Source organism: Balaenoptera ricei, chromosome 8, assembly GCF_028023285.1.
Source record: "Balaenoptera ricei isolate mBalRic1 chromosome 8, mBalRic1.hap2, whole genome shotgun sequence".
Taxonomy (NCBI): Eukaryota; Metazoa; Chordata; class Mammalia; order Artiodactyla; family Balaenopteridae; genus Balaenoptera; species Balaenoptera ricei.
Window position 1 is genome coordinate 34,183,635 of NC_082646.1, and position 13,153 is coordinate 34,196,787.

The window sequence follows — 13,153 nt, forward strand, 5'->3', positions numbered from 1 at the left end:
AAGGCTTATGGGGGCCTGGACCCCACATTCATTAAAAGCTTCAATCAAAACTTTTGACAGTCTGTCCAAATGAAGTTATACTATCATCCCACAGATATACCTACATGATTACAAGAAAGCATTCACTGTAGAACTTTAAACTTTGTCCTGTTACCAAATGACACTGTCTGTAATGCATTATAAATTAATATTTTAAGTAAATTCTGTAATTAATGAATAGCACAATTATATTGCACTGTAATGATTGTGTGTTAAAGTTATTAATTTGCTAAGTGTAAGCATTTGAAACATACTCTGATTTTGTAACCCATTCCTGGCATTCCAGCATGCTTGAATATACTGGGGGCTTGAAAAGAGGAAGTATCCAGCCCTCTCCCACTCCCAGCCTCTGGAAAGCCTAGCTGACACTCTGGTTCCTGGGGACAAATGGAGGTAATCTCACAGGCTAGTAGATTGGTGCCCCTCCATATTTATAGTCTCTAACCATGTTTCCTTGTGTCCAGAGTCAGCTTCTCACTCATATGATATTCTAAACTTTACCACTCTTCTCATCATGTTTATTCATCATCCCCCTGCCCTTCAGAAAATCACATCACCTCCAGTTGCTCAGAGAAATGGAGGCCACCATACACAAAAGCCCTAGAAGTCTTCCCCTGAACCTTCAGAAACATGTATACGACTTCACAAGCCCTTCCCTCCACAGGTACATCTTTGGAAAGAGCAGTCCACATGCCTATTCTTCACTTCTTCACCTTTTGTTCATTTACCCTTTGACCCAACGTATCTAAAACTGAACTCTTTACCCCTACCCTCCTCCACCTTCTACCACACACACCCTCCCAAGCCACATCCTCTTTCTGATTTACCATCTCAGTTAATGGCATCAGGATCCACCCACTTGTTCAAGCCAGAAAATTGAGGGTCCTCTTAATCACCACCCTCTCACCATCACTTACATCCAACCAGTTGATAACATGTGTTAATTTTCTTTCACATCTTTGAAAGTCTGCTGCCCAACTCCAGGTCTATTCCACTTTGACTTCACTTCCCATCACTTTCTGCAGAGCTTCCCAAATCTCCCTGCTTCTAGTTTTACATGGTTCCATCAGATATCTATTCTGATTCAGAGTGACTTTTCCAATGTGCAAGTCTGATCATGGTGTGATATCATTCAAGACTCCCTTACCATGGTATAGACTCACTTATATAAGTTCTGTTTTCCAGGCCTTTGTGGTTCCTTGAATAAGCCGTTTTCCCTCTCACCCTTTGGCCTCTGCAGATGCTCTTCTTGCTGTTTGGAACTACTTTACTCTTCTTTTCACCTGGTTTCCCTTGGTACTAAAATTGCAAGACTTCTCTAATGGGAAGTCCTCCTTGGCTCTCCCCTTCTCACTGGTCTCTACCCCACAGTAGGTGAGAGGCTTCTCCTCTGGAATCTCACAGAATCCACCCACCGCTTCCATCATGGCGTTTACCATAGTTGTAATTTTTTTATGTTTCTGTGTCCCCAACACCACTCTGGATGCTTCTACAACAATATCTTCCATCTCTTTATTCTTATGCCAGCAATGCTTAACAAGAGATGCTCAATAAATATAGAAAAGAAGGAGGGGAGAGAGGTAAGGAGGGATCCCAGAACTCAAAAGTAAAGATATAGGTTTGCTGTCACGATTCCGATTTTGAAAATTCAGTCTCCACAGGACAGATGTTTCTATAGTATATACCTCTAAGACTTACAACATTTAATAAATGCTAATGAATTTGCCTGAATTTTCAAATGTTCTTGATGGAATGAAAGTAACAGTAACATTATGCCAGACACTGTGCTAAGTCATTTAATCTTTATAACAACTTTTTAAAAAAATTTTTTTTATTTATGGCTGTGTTGGGTCTTCGTTTCTGTGCTTGGGCTTTCTCTAGTTGTGGCAAGTGGGGGCCACTCTTCCTCGCGGTGCGCGGGCCTCTCACTATCGCGGCCTCTCTTATTGCGGAGCACAGGCTTCAGATGTGCAGGCTCAGTAATTGTGGCTCACGGGCCCAGCTGCTCCGCGGCATGTGGGATCCTCCCAGACCAGGGCTCGAACCCGTGTCCCCTGCATTGGCAGGCAGATTCTCAACCACTGAGCCACCAGGGAAGCCCCTATAACAACTTTTTAAAATTAAAAATTAAAATTGAAAGCAACCTCTTATAGATGAGGAAATCGAGGCACAACCAGGTTAAATAACTTGCCCAAAGTTGTACTGCTAGTAGATGGTAGAGCTGAATTTGAATCTACAGTTTCTATTCCAGAGCTCAAACTCCTGGGGACAAATGTACATTACATGTAATCAGGTACATTACATTTAATTTCAGATAATTCAAAAGGGTTATTGACAAATTTATACATATAGAAAGATAAGAGGGAAAAGGAACCCTGTCATCTAAGGAATATTTTATTTATTTCTATTGACTAATAAGTGTTGGTTTAGGATTATGAAGTCTTAGTGTTAAATGTCAAGGACAAAGCTGGCTTGATTTTGGGGAAGTCAAATTCAAAGTGTAAAGAGACAAAGTCTTTTGTCCCAAAGGAGGAGATGTTTGGGAAAATTTTACTGGACAGTATACTTCTTAGGGGTTTTCATACTGCACAGGATATAGGTTACCTCAGTTAATGAGGGTCTAACTCAAGAATTTTTAAGGGAGAAAGGGATAAAGAAACACCTGGAGCTTGGCGTCATGGAGCATTACACCTTGCTCGGGGTTCATCGTAGCCCTAACCTTACTGGTGGGGATGTCCTAATCCTGCAGAATCCATCACTGTCTATTTGTAAATTCCCTATCATAGTGTCCCAGGACTGGGACTCAGCTTCTCTTTTGTCTAAAACTGGAGAACTCTTTCCTTCCATCTCTTCCTCATGATTTCTGTTCACTCATGGCTTCAACAGCCTCAAAGCTTCTGCTTATTCCCTTCTGTTTCTGGATCTTCCTACTGTCTGCTAACTATAGGAGTGGATGAAATTAAGATGAAACATTTGTGTAAGTACTTGTAGAGTGCTGATTATGTGCCAGGCATTGGTAGTAACTGGTATAATGATGCCTATTTCATAGAATAACAAAAATTAAATAAGTATGAATAAGTTTTTATTATTGCATCATGAGGATTAAGAAGGCCCAAGATTTAGTTGCCTTGGTATAATTGCATGAAGAGAAATTAAGGAACAGCTTGCTGAAGAAAGTTCTGCTTGACCTGATAGTACTTCATTATTCAACTCAGAGACATTATTTCAGAGTTCTCCACTTTAATATTTAGAAGATAGTTTGTGTGTATTTGTGAATTAACATAGTCCTGAAATTATTCTTTTATTCTAATTCATGTTCTAAATACTCAAATATAAAATGTTTATCACCACAGCCTTTGTTGATTGTTATGCATGTTCCACATTAGACACTAATCAATAATTATGAGATAAGTCTCTGGCTTGAAGGAGATTCTTCTACAATAGCAAGAAACAACTGTGAACAATAAGTGGATATGATAATGACCAGGAGCCTGGTTGGTTTTGAACACTGTTTCAGTCTAGTTGTGGATAGAGGGATTCCCAAATCTTGTAGCCCTATCTCTACTTTATAGCTGTAAGCTACCCACTTCTTAAAAAAAAATTCAAAAACTAGTACAAATTACTGATCTTATTATTGAACAGATATAAGCAGAATTGGAAAAGGGATTTAGCACACAGATGTTTAAAGGCAGGTCACTGCAAAGCTATATACTCAGCTAAAAGGTATATGCTGCAACACCTGGGGAACTTCATTAATTCAGAATCCATTATTTTGAGGTATGTGACAATAAGTGGTGTTAGACTGAGGTTTTTTCCCCTAGGTTTCAGCTATGATAATCCTAAGCAAATAAGAAAGACAAAGTGTCATTTGTTTACCAATTTTAGAGAACAGGCCATCTTAAAGCACTTTAAAAATGGACATCTATATGCAAGTAATTATTTAAAAAACCCAAATCATGTTCACTCCTGTTTAGTTACACAGTATCAGTTGGGGTAAGGAGCTGGGGAGCTGGGGTTAGAAAAGAGATAAGCCACAGCATGTGACAATACTTCTTTGTAAAATTTATAATGCCAACTTTTCACTCATTTCAATGGGCTTTTCTGACACTGGTTGTATAGTGGACACTTTTCTCTGATAGCAGAAAAAATATTTATGAGCAACTATACTCCCAGTTCCTATCTGGGTGAGCTGGTTGCCTAAACTAATAAACAATACACCAAGGTATGACAACCATCCAGAAAGGGTTGGGAGCATGAGTAAATTGCTCAATCCTGTTTTGTGTTAGAGGACATGTCAGGCCTATTACAGAAAGACCACTCCTTTCAAAATATATATTATATATATTTTTTTCATATTTCAGCACTATAGATGCATTTTGGTTAATAGGCTCCTTTTTTTTTTAAATGTAAAGTCATATATACTGTAGTAAAAAAATCATTTAAAATCAGATTTCTTTTTCTTCTAAAATCTAGCTAAAATTATCCATATGGGAGAAATTAAAGTTTGGTCTGAGAACTGGCTGTGAAGAATTTTGGAGTATGAAGCCCTTCAGACTTCGGGCAGAACTAAGTGGGGCATGTAATGGAGGCCCCAAAGCACCTCTCCAGTGCTGTATGCAATACAGGTTATCAAATTCAGGCTTGTACTTTCCACATCTATGCTTGAACGTAAAGGTTACTAGTCTCCTCATTTACTATACTTTTCTAAATTATACTAAAAATGGAAAGGTGTCTTCTAAAAATACTAAACATATTCTCTATCAATTGTTCTCAAGGTGTGGTCCCCAAACCAGCAGCGTCAGCATCTCTGAAAACTTGTTAGAAATGTAAATGCTTAGGCCATAACCCAGACCTACTGAATCAGAAACTCTGGAGGTAAACGGCAATCTGGGTTTTAACAAGCCCGTGTTAGGTGATTAACATTTGAGAACCACTACTCTATATGATATTCCACATTCTGTTTTTATTTTATAAATATTAAATATGATGTTTTGTAAACATTATGCTTCACCATTTATAGATAAGTATCCCTTTAATTTCGTCATTTATTCTAGAAATATCTATATCTAGTATATAATATGTATTTGAGAATTGAAAAAATCTATTTATTTGGTAACATATTCATGTTGTAAAGGATCTCAAAAAGTGATGTCTTGAATCTTACCTGAAAGTTAACCACTAATCCTATTTTAAAAGCTCTGTTAAGCAGTGATTCCAACTTGTTTATAGTTTTAACATCTTGTGACTATTATTTTGACATATGCATACCTTCAACGATGTGGCACAAAATTGTTTTAAAACAATTAAATTAAAATCTAAATTTCTTTTGAGAATTTGATATACCAAACTCTGAAAGTGCCTCTTAATTTATAACTTATTTCCTCTTTAACTTAATTTTCTAGTGTTCTATCTAATGGAAAATATCTGGATACCATCTCTAATAATTCTTCATATACTTGAATACATTTATTAAGTCTCCTGACAGTCTTTTTTTTTCTAAACAATCCCAGTTTCTTAACCTTTACTCAATGTCTTCTCAACTCTTTTATTCTCCTCTTGTAGTCCTCTGACTCTTCTCCAAGTACCCCATGTTCTTCTTCAGTTGTTAAGACACTATATACGCTACATAGTGTCCCAAACATCATTTATACACATTTGATTTAAATTTGTGAAGGTCATTATTTACATATTTTCTATGTGTAAAAGGGTAAAATTTATTCTTTAGAAATATAGTTTTAGGAAGTCAAAATTTGAACCCTTATAACATGCACATGAATTTTTTATGCTGAATTAGAACGACAGCATTTTAGAACTAAAAGGCAAAGGAGATCACTTAGCCCAACTCCCTTCTTTTACCCAAAAACTTATGGTCTTGAGAAGTTATTCTGCACTGTCCAAAATGGTAGCCACTAGCTGCATATTAAATAGAAAATTCAGTTCCTTTGGTCACACTAGCCACGTTTTAAGTGCTCAGTAGCTACACATGCGGTTAGCAGCTCCAGTATCAGAGAACAGATACAGAACATTCCCCTAACCTCAGAAAGTTCTACTGGCTAGCACTGGGTAAACGACTTGCCCAAAGCCATACAGCTTCTGTGTGACAGAGCCAGAGCTTCTAGTTCCTGGTCCCGAGATATCCCACCATACTACTACCATTTTAAAAGGACAAAATATAATAGATTACTTATCCTATCTACAACGCTTATTAAGTTTTATAAAAAGCATTGTGGGAGGCATGGATCCTGACCCCAAGAAGGTTTGAAGGAAATTACTTTAGGTGGGCTTACTGCCTACATAGAAAATGGCAGGTGGTTTAGTTACACCTCCCTTCTGGCCTCTGGCTATTTAATGTCTACAGTTGACTCTTGAAAAACGTGGGGGGAGGGGCAGTCCAAAAATCCACATATAACTTTACACTTGTCCCTTGATTTTGCATCTGAGGATTCAACTTATCTCAGATCGTACGGTACCATGGCGTGTATTTAGTGAAGGATATCTGGGTGTGAGTGGACGCAAGCAGTTCAAACCTGTGTTGTTCAAGGGTCCACTGTATATGTATGCAAATGTGCATTCACTGAATGTTTACTGAAGTATCTTCAGTCCCTTTGATTTTCCCAGAGACATCAGACACTTCTCAGCTCACACCTCAGTTCCTGCAGCCCATTCCTGGCTGATCTCCTAGGCTCCATTTGGCCTTTGCTGCTTCAATCAATTTTCTATAATTCAAAACCCATTTCCCTCAAGTGCCTTTTCCACCCTTGATCTCCTACTCAAAACTGTAGTAGATTCCTAGTGTGTATCATACACTAACAACAACTATGATAGAGTCAATGACTTATATTTGCATACACAAAAACTTCCCCACACATTATCCCATTTAATTTATTCCCATCTTTCTAGAATTCAAGCCCTTTTATTTCAAAAGATTGTTTCTTGTTAAGTATTTTAAGTAGATTTTTTCTAAAAGTTCTAAAACCAGGAACTTGAGAGTCATCCTTGACTTTTCCAGTTCCCATTCCCCATCCCCCAGTTCAATCCATCTGCAAGTAATGTTGGTTCTGGGTCCAGAATAACATCTGGAATATATCCACTTCCCTCCATATACTAGTTTACTAGGGCTGCCATAACAAAGTATTGTTATACTGTATGGCTTAAACAACAGATAAACAAATTTATCTTCCCACAGTTCTGGAGGCTAGAAGTCTAACATCAAGGTGTCATCAGGGTTGGTTTCCTCTGAGGTTTCTCTCCTTGGCTTGTAGATGGCTGTCTTCTTCTGGAGTCTTTACATGGTCTTCATTTGGTGTCTGTCTGTGTCCTAATCATCTCTTCTTGTAAGGATACTAGTCATATTGAATTAGGGCCCATCAATATGACCTCATTTTACCTTAACTACATCTTTAAAGGCCTTATCTCCAAATACAGTCATAGTCTGAGGTACTGAGGGTTAGGACATCAACATATAAGCTTTGCGGAAGACACAGTTCAGCCCATAACACTCCATCTTCACCAAAACCATCCTTGCCCACACTGCTTCATTTCTCATCAGACCATGGTGGTAGTTTCCCCACCTCTTATCAAATCCATTTACCATTCAATAGCCATGGTGATCTTATGATCTTTTGAAAATATACATCACTCCCGTGCTTCAAAACTTATAGTAGTTTCCCATTGTACTACCGTTAAATTCCACACTCATTTTATTGGCTTATAAGATATGCATGATCGATTTTCCCAATTTCAACTCATGTCACTCTTTCTTGCCTGCTATGCTCTCTTAACAATGACTTCTGTCAATTCCTAGAAACACTAAACTCATTTCCATTCCAGGGCCTTCACATATGCTGTATTTTTCCTGAGAACATTCTCAGACTAACTACTCTTGATTTATTCCCTAGAAAAAACATAATTTATAATTACTTTATGTATTTTACCATATTTTTTGTCACTAGATTGTTTTTTGGAAGCAGTGATTTTGTATTTTGTTTACACTGTGTCCACAGGCTTAGCATTGTGCCTGGTATACAGTGGACATTAGGTGAATAATCTACTTTTCTAAGCATATCTGCTGCTCTATTCAAGGAAGTTTGTAACCCCACATGTATTGATAATTTCTACCTCTATACAACAGACTGAAACATTTTCTCTGCCTAGAAATCTTTCCTCCACTAAGCCAATCCATAATTGTCCTTTCTTTTTTTTAATTTTTATTGGGATATAGTTGATTTGCAATATTGTGTTAGTCTCTGCTGTACAGCAAAGTGAATCAGTTATACATATACGTATATCTACCCTTTTTTTAGATTCTTTTCCCATATAGGTCATTACAGAGTATTGAGTAGAGTTCCCTGTAGGTCCTTATTAATTATCTATTTTATATATAGTACTGTGTACATGTCAATCCCAATCTCCCAATTTATCCAGCCCCCCAAACTCTTTCCCCCTTGGCAACCATAAGTTTGTTTTCTACATCTGTGATGCTTGTAAATAAGCTCATTTGTACCATTTTTTTAGATTCCACATATAAGCAATATCATATGATATTTTGTCTTTCTCAGTCTGACTTACTTCGCTCAGTATGACAATCTCTAGGTCCATCCATGTTGCTGCAAATGGCATTATTTCATTATTTTTATGGCTGAGTAAGATTCCATTGTATCTATGTACCACATCTTCTTCATCCATTCATCTGTCAATGGATATTTAGGTTGCTTCCATGTCCTGGCTATTGTAAATAGTGCTGCAATGAACATTGGGGTGCATGTACCTTTCTGAATTATGGTTTTCTCTGGATATATGCCCAGGAGTGGGATTGCTGGATGTCCTTTCTTTTAAAATGTACCTCAATCCCCTTCTCAAGGAGGCCTTTCATTATGGATCATCCTTGACTCTGATCTCTCTAGTTCCCTCAGAACGTCAGTGGTAAGTTTTATATTTTATATGTATGAAGTAAGTAGTTATTTTATATGTAGGAAGTAAGTAGTTTTAAGCAAAATAAGCGTTTTATTCTACAACATGTTAAAGGGATGAAAGGTGACACCTGATCAAAAATTTGGTTGAATAAAAGTTAATTTATATTGTCATAGGTGGTTTCTATTTTACTTTCTCTCACACACCTTTCTAGTAACAAAAAAGAAAAATAATTTACAGATTCTTAGTGTTTGTTAAAGCCTAGTGACATTTTTTTTCTTTTTACAGCAACAAAAAAAAGAAGATAAACAGGAATGATAAGTTTCAACCTTACTGAAACCCAGTTCAGCCTGCCTATCCTAATGAACTTTAACATGTGTGCCAAGTCAGGAGATTGAAGACTTACATTAGAGGATATCAGGTATACCATCTGCTGGAGTTTGCCAGTTGGACACTGCTAAATATGGCTCTAAATGCGGCTTTTTAGTTCTAATTAATGCAGCTTTTACTGTAAGAGACAACATACTTCCCTGTCTTTTATTCTTCCCTTTGTTCTTTTGTTTTCATGTATTCTTTCTTTCTCTCTCTTTTTTTTAAACTAGAGAAGTAGAGAGCAGAGCAGTGGTTCCCGACTGTGGAGTTGCCCACCAGAATTAATATATATGTTTGAGGAAATATGCAAAATAATGTTCTACCTCATAAAAAAGTCAGAACAATTAAAATAACAAATATTATTTCATACCCGTCAGACTGAAAAAAATTAAAAATTATGAGTGTTTCATTCTCCAACAAAACTTCAAGTTTCTTAAGAGTAATTGGGTATTTCTTTCTCTCTCTCACTGCGCCTAATAAGTGTTATGGGCTCTAGAATATAAACTCCCCAATATAGACATTTTTGTCTTTTATGTTCATCACTGTATCTGCAGTACCTAGAAAGTGCCCACCCAGCACATACAGAGTAGCTAATCAATAAATATTTGTGGAAAAATGAAGGATATTAGTTCTTAGCAATACTTGCTGATTAATTGGATGACTGAGAAGCCTTCAGTCAGTTTTCAGAAACTTCAGACCTAGGTTTTCAAAGTTGTAAGGATCAAAGTTGGGTGAGCATGGGCTGGGATAGGAATGAAAGGCAGAACGAGGGATTTCCCCTCTCTGACCACAGCTTCCTACCACAGTTCCCACTTCCCAGTTCTTAGTACCTCAAATAGCCAACACTTCATAATTTACCCAGTAGCTAACCATTTGGGGGGCCATATTTGATTTTTTCCTAATGAGTACTCCATTATCATGTACTTCATGATGCCCAGAAAGGTTTCCATTGTTATTAACTCAGATCACTCAGTTTTGTGCTTTGACAATTACTCTAATCTTCTATTTAATCTCTGGACGTTGGTCTTTCTTCACCCCAATTTATCACTGCCAGTCTAATCTTTCCAGAATATCACTTTTATGATGCTACTACCCTGCTCAAAAGTTTTTGACTCCTATACATCATCTACTTAAAAGATTTAAATTTCTTAGCTTTGTACCTGTAGCCCTCGGTGACCAGGACCCCATTCATCTGTCTTCCCTGTGTTATTACCCAGAACTCTTGGACAGAACTCCTCAGTTCCAACTAGTCAGGTGTACTTATGTCTTCCCCAAACCACCTTGTGTTTCTATGCCTCTGTATTTATTTTCTTGCTCATGGGTCCTAAAAGTTCCAAGTTCTCTGGTCTTCAGCCTAAGTCCCTTTTTTGGATGTCCAAATTATAATCCAGTGAGCCTTCTCTCCTTAAGTAACTATCAGAATTTCTGAAGAATGATCTCAAATTCCAGAAAACCATTCTGTTGTCGCTTGTCACCATGGTTGATTTTTCACCCCAGAAAAATCCTCACCCTCAGTTGATCACAGTTTGCTCTTTCAAAGTTGGATTCACATGCTGCTGCTGCTCTCCAGAGACAATTTTGTCCCAGGCATGTTCCCAGGCTGCAAATCTAATCCCACACAGTACAGCTAAATTCAGATTACAGTATAATAGTTTGCAAAATTTTACACAAGGCTTAGGGATAGCTAGAGAAACTACTGCACTACTGATACTCTTGGACCTTAGTCGCCCACCCTTCCCCACTCTCTCTCTCTCTCTTTCTCCACACCTGCAGTCACACTTCAAGGGCCGGCTTTTTTCCAGCAAGTGGGCTCAGTCAGTCAGGGAACAGATACTGAGTGTCAATTAAGTACCAGGCAGTGTGCTAGGCACTGGGGATGAACCAAATACACACAGTTCCTGTTTTCAAGACAGACATAAAATAAATTACTACAAATAGTTGAGAAAATAATTCTAAGTATGCAAAATGCTGCCAAAGAAATACCTGGAGTACAATTTTAGGTCCTCTACATTCTCTGTGGCCCAGGGAGAGGGGGGAAAAACAGTGTTCCCATCTCTTACAGATATCTAACCACATTAATAATGGTATAATCTGTAGAAAAGCAATTTTGACCTTTAGGAAGACAGCATTTTACATTATTACGCAGACAGTTTAGCTCCTAGGTTTTTTGTTTTTGTATTTCCTCCACAGAGAATGAAAAGAGCCAAAATGCATGAACACTTAAACTGTGTGCTTGACACCATTCTAAGCCCAATATACATATTAATTTATATAATTTTCACAATAACCTATGAAGGAGTCCTATTATTTTCCCCATTTCACAGATGAGGCAACTAAGGCACAGAAAGACTATAACTAGATCAAAGTCACACAGAAAGTAATGGCAGAATTAAAAATCCAGGCAATCTGACTGCAACCCAAAGTCTTTGTTACTATGCTATTATACCTCTCAATACAGAGAATTGCATAATCTTTCTTCAAAGGTGCATTCCCATCTTTTGCCTCTGAACGTTCTTGCCAGGGCCAGGCTCAGAGCACTCTGCCACATCATGCTTCTCCACTCGGCTGGACTGCTCTCCTTCTTAGTTGTTGAAACCCCACTAGTTCTTCTATAGAAGCCAGATGAAACCCTTCCTAGGCCTAGTTCACAGTGATAACTTCCATCTCTGAATTCATGTAACAATCACTGTCTATAAAAACTCTTACAGATTATGTCCTCTACTAGGTTTATAGGGAGTGTATGTTTCCCCAAAGTAAATCGCACAGTGCCTTGCACAGAACTGGTACTCAGAAAGAATTATTGATTAAGAGAGGGTCCCCAGCTTGTAGGGGTCTGTGTGGTAGGTGGCCAAACTGGTAGCAAATGGACATTTTAGTTTTTGATTTTATGTTTTTTACATGATTTAACAAAAAATCTATGTTATGACCATGTCTGGAAAATATTCATTCAATAAACAATTAATGTGCCAAAGCATTGTGCTAAGTATTAGAAGTAAAACAAACTCTCTCTCCTGAGCTGTATACCTAAATTTCCAGCCGTCTTCCAGATACAATCACAGGTTCAAATCCAAGATCATCATCCTTACCCCTGCAACTCAGAAACACATATTCCAAACTTGCCCCTTCCTCAAGGTTTCAACATTTCTTTTAGGGTCTCCATCATCATTTTGGGCATACATGTCAATCACTTTTTCCATTAAAAAAATATGTTATAGGGCTTCCTTGGTGGCGCAGTGGTTGAGAATCTGCCTGCCAATGCAGGGGACACGGGTTCGAGCCCTGGTCTGGGAAGATCCCACATGCCGCGGAGCAACTGGGCCCGTGAGCCACAGCTACTGAGCCTGCGCGTCTGGAGCCTGTGCTCCGCAACAAGAGAGGCCGCGATACTAAGAGGCCCGCGCACCGCGATGAAGAGTGGGCCCCGCTTGCCGCAACTGGAGAAAGCCCAAGCACAGAAACGAAGACCCAACGCATCCAAAAATAAATAAATAAATAAATAAAAATTAAATTCTCTTGAGTTTAAAAAATAATAATAATAAAGGTGACAGGGTGATAACCTCTCTTCTCCCTTAGTAGCTTCCTCCTTTCGACTTAAAAAAAAAAAAAAAAATGTTATATATTCATTTTACTAAGGTAACGAGGAGACAGTACTAAGACACCCTGTGCGTTACTCTCTTGCCAACTTAATAATACCATCAGGACAACCCTCTTTGTTTACATGTAGTTCTTGTATTAGCTATGGGGGCAGCTCAGTTTTAATTTATTATGTGATAAAAGAGTTTACAATTATGTTCAGAACATTATTTTTTTATTGAGGATTTTAAGTGGGACA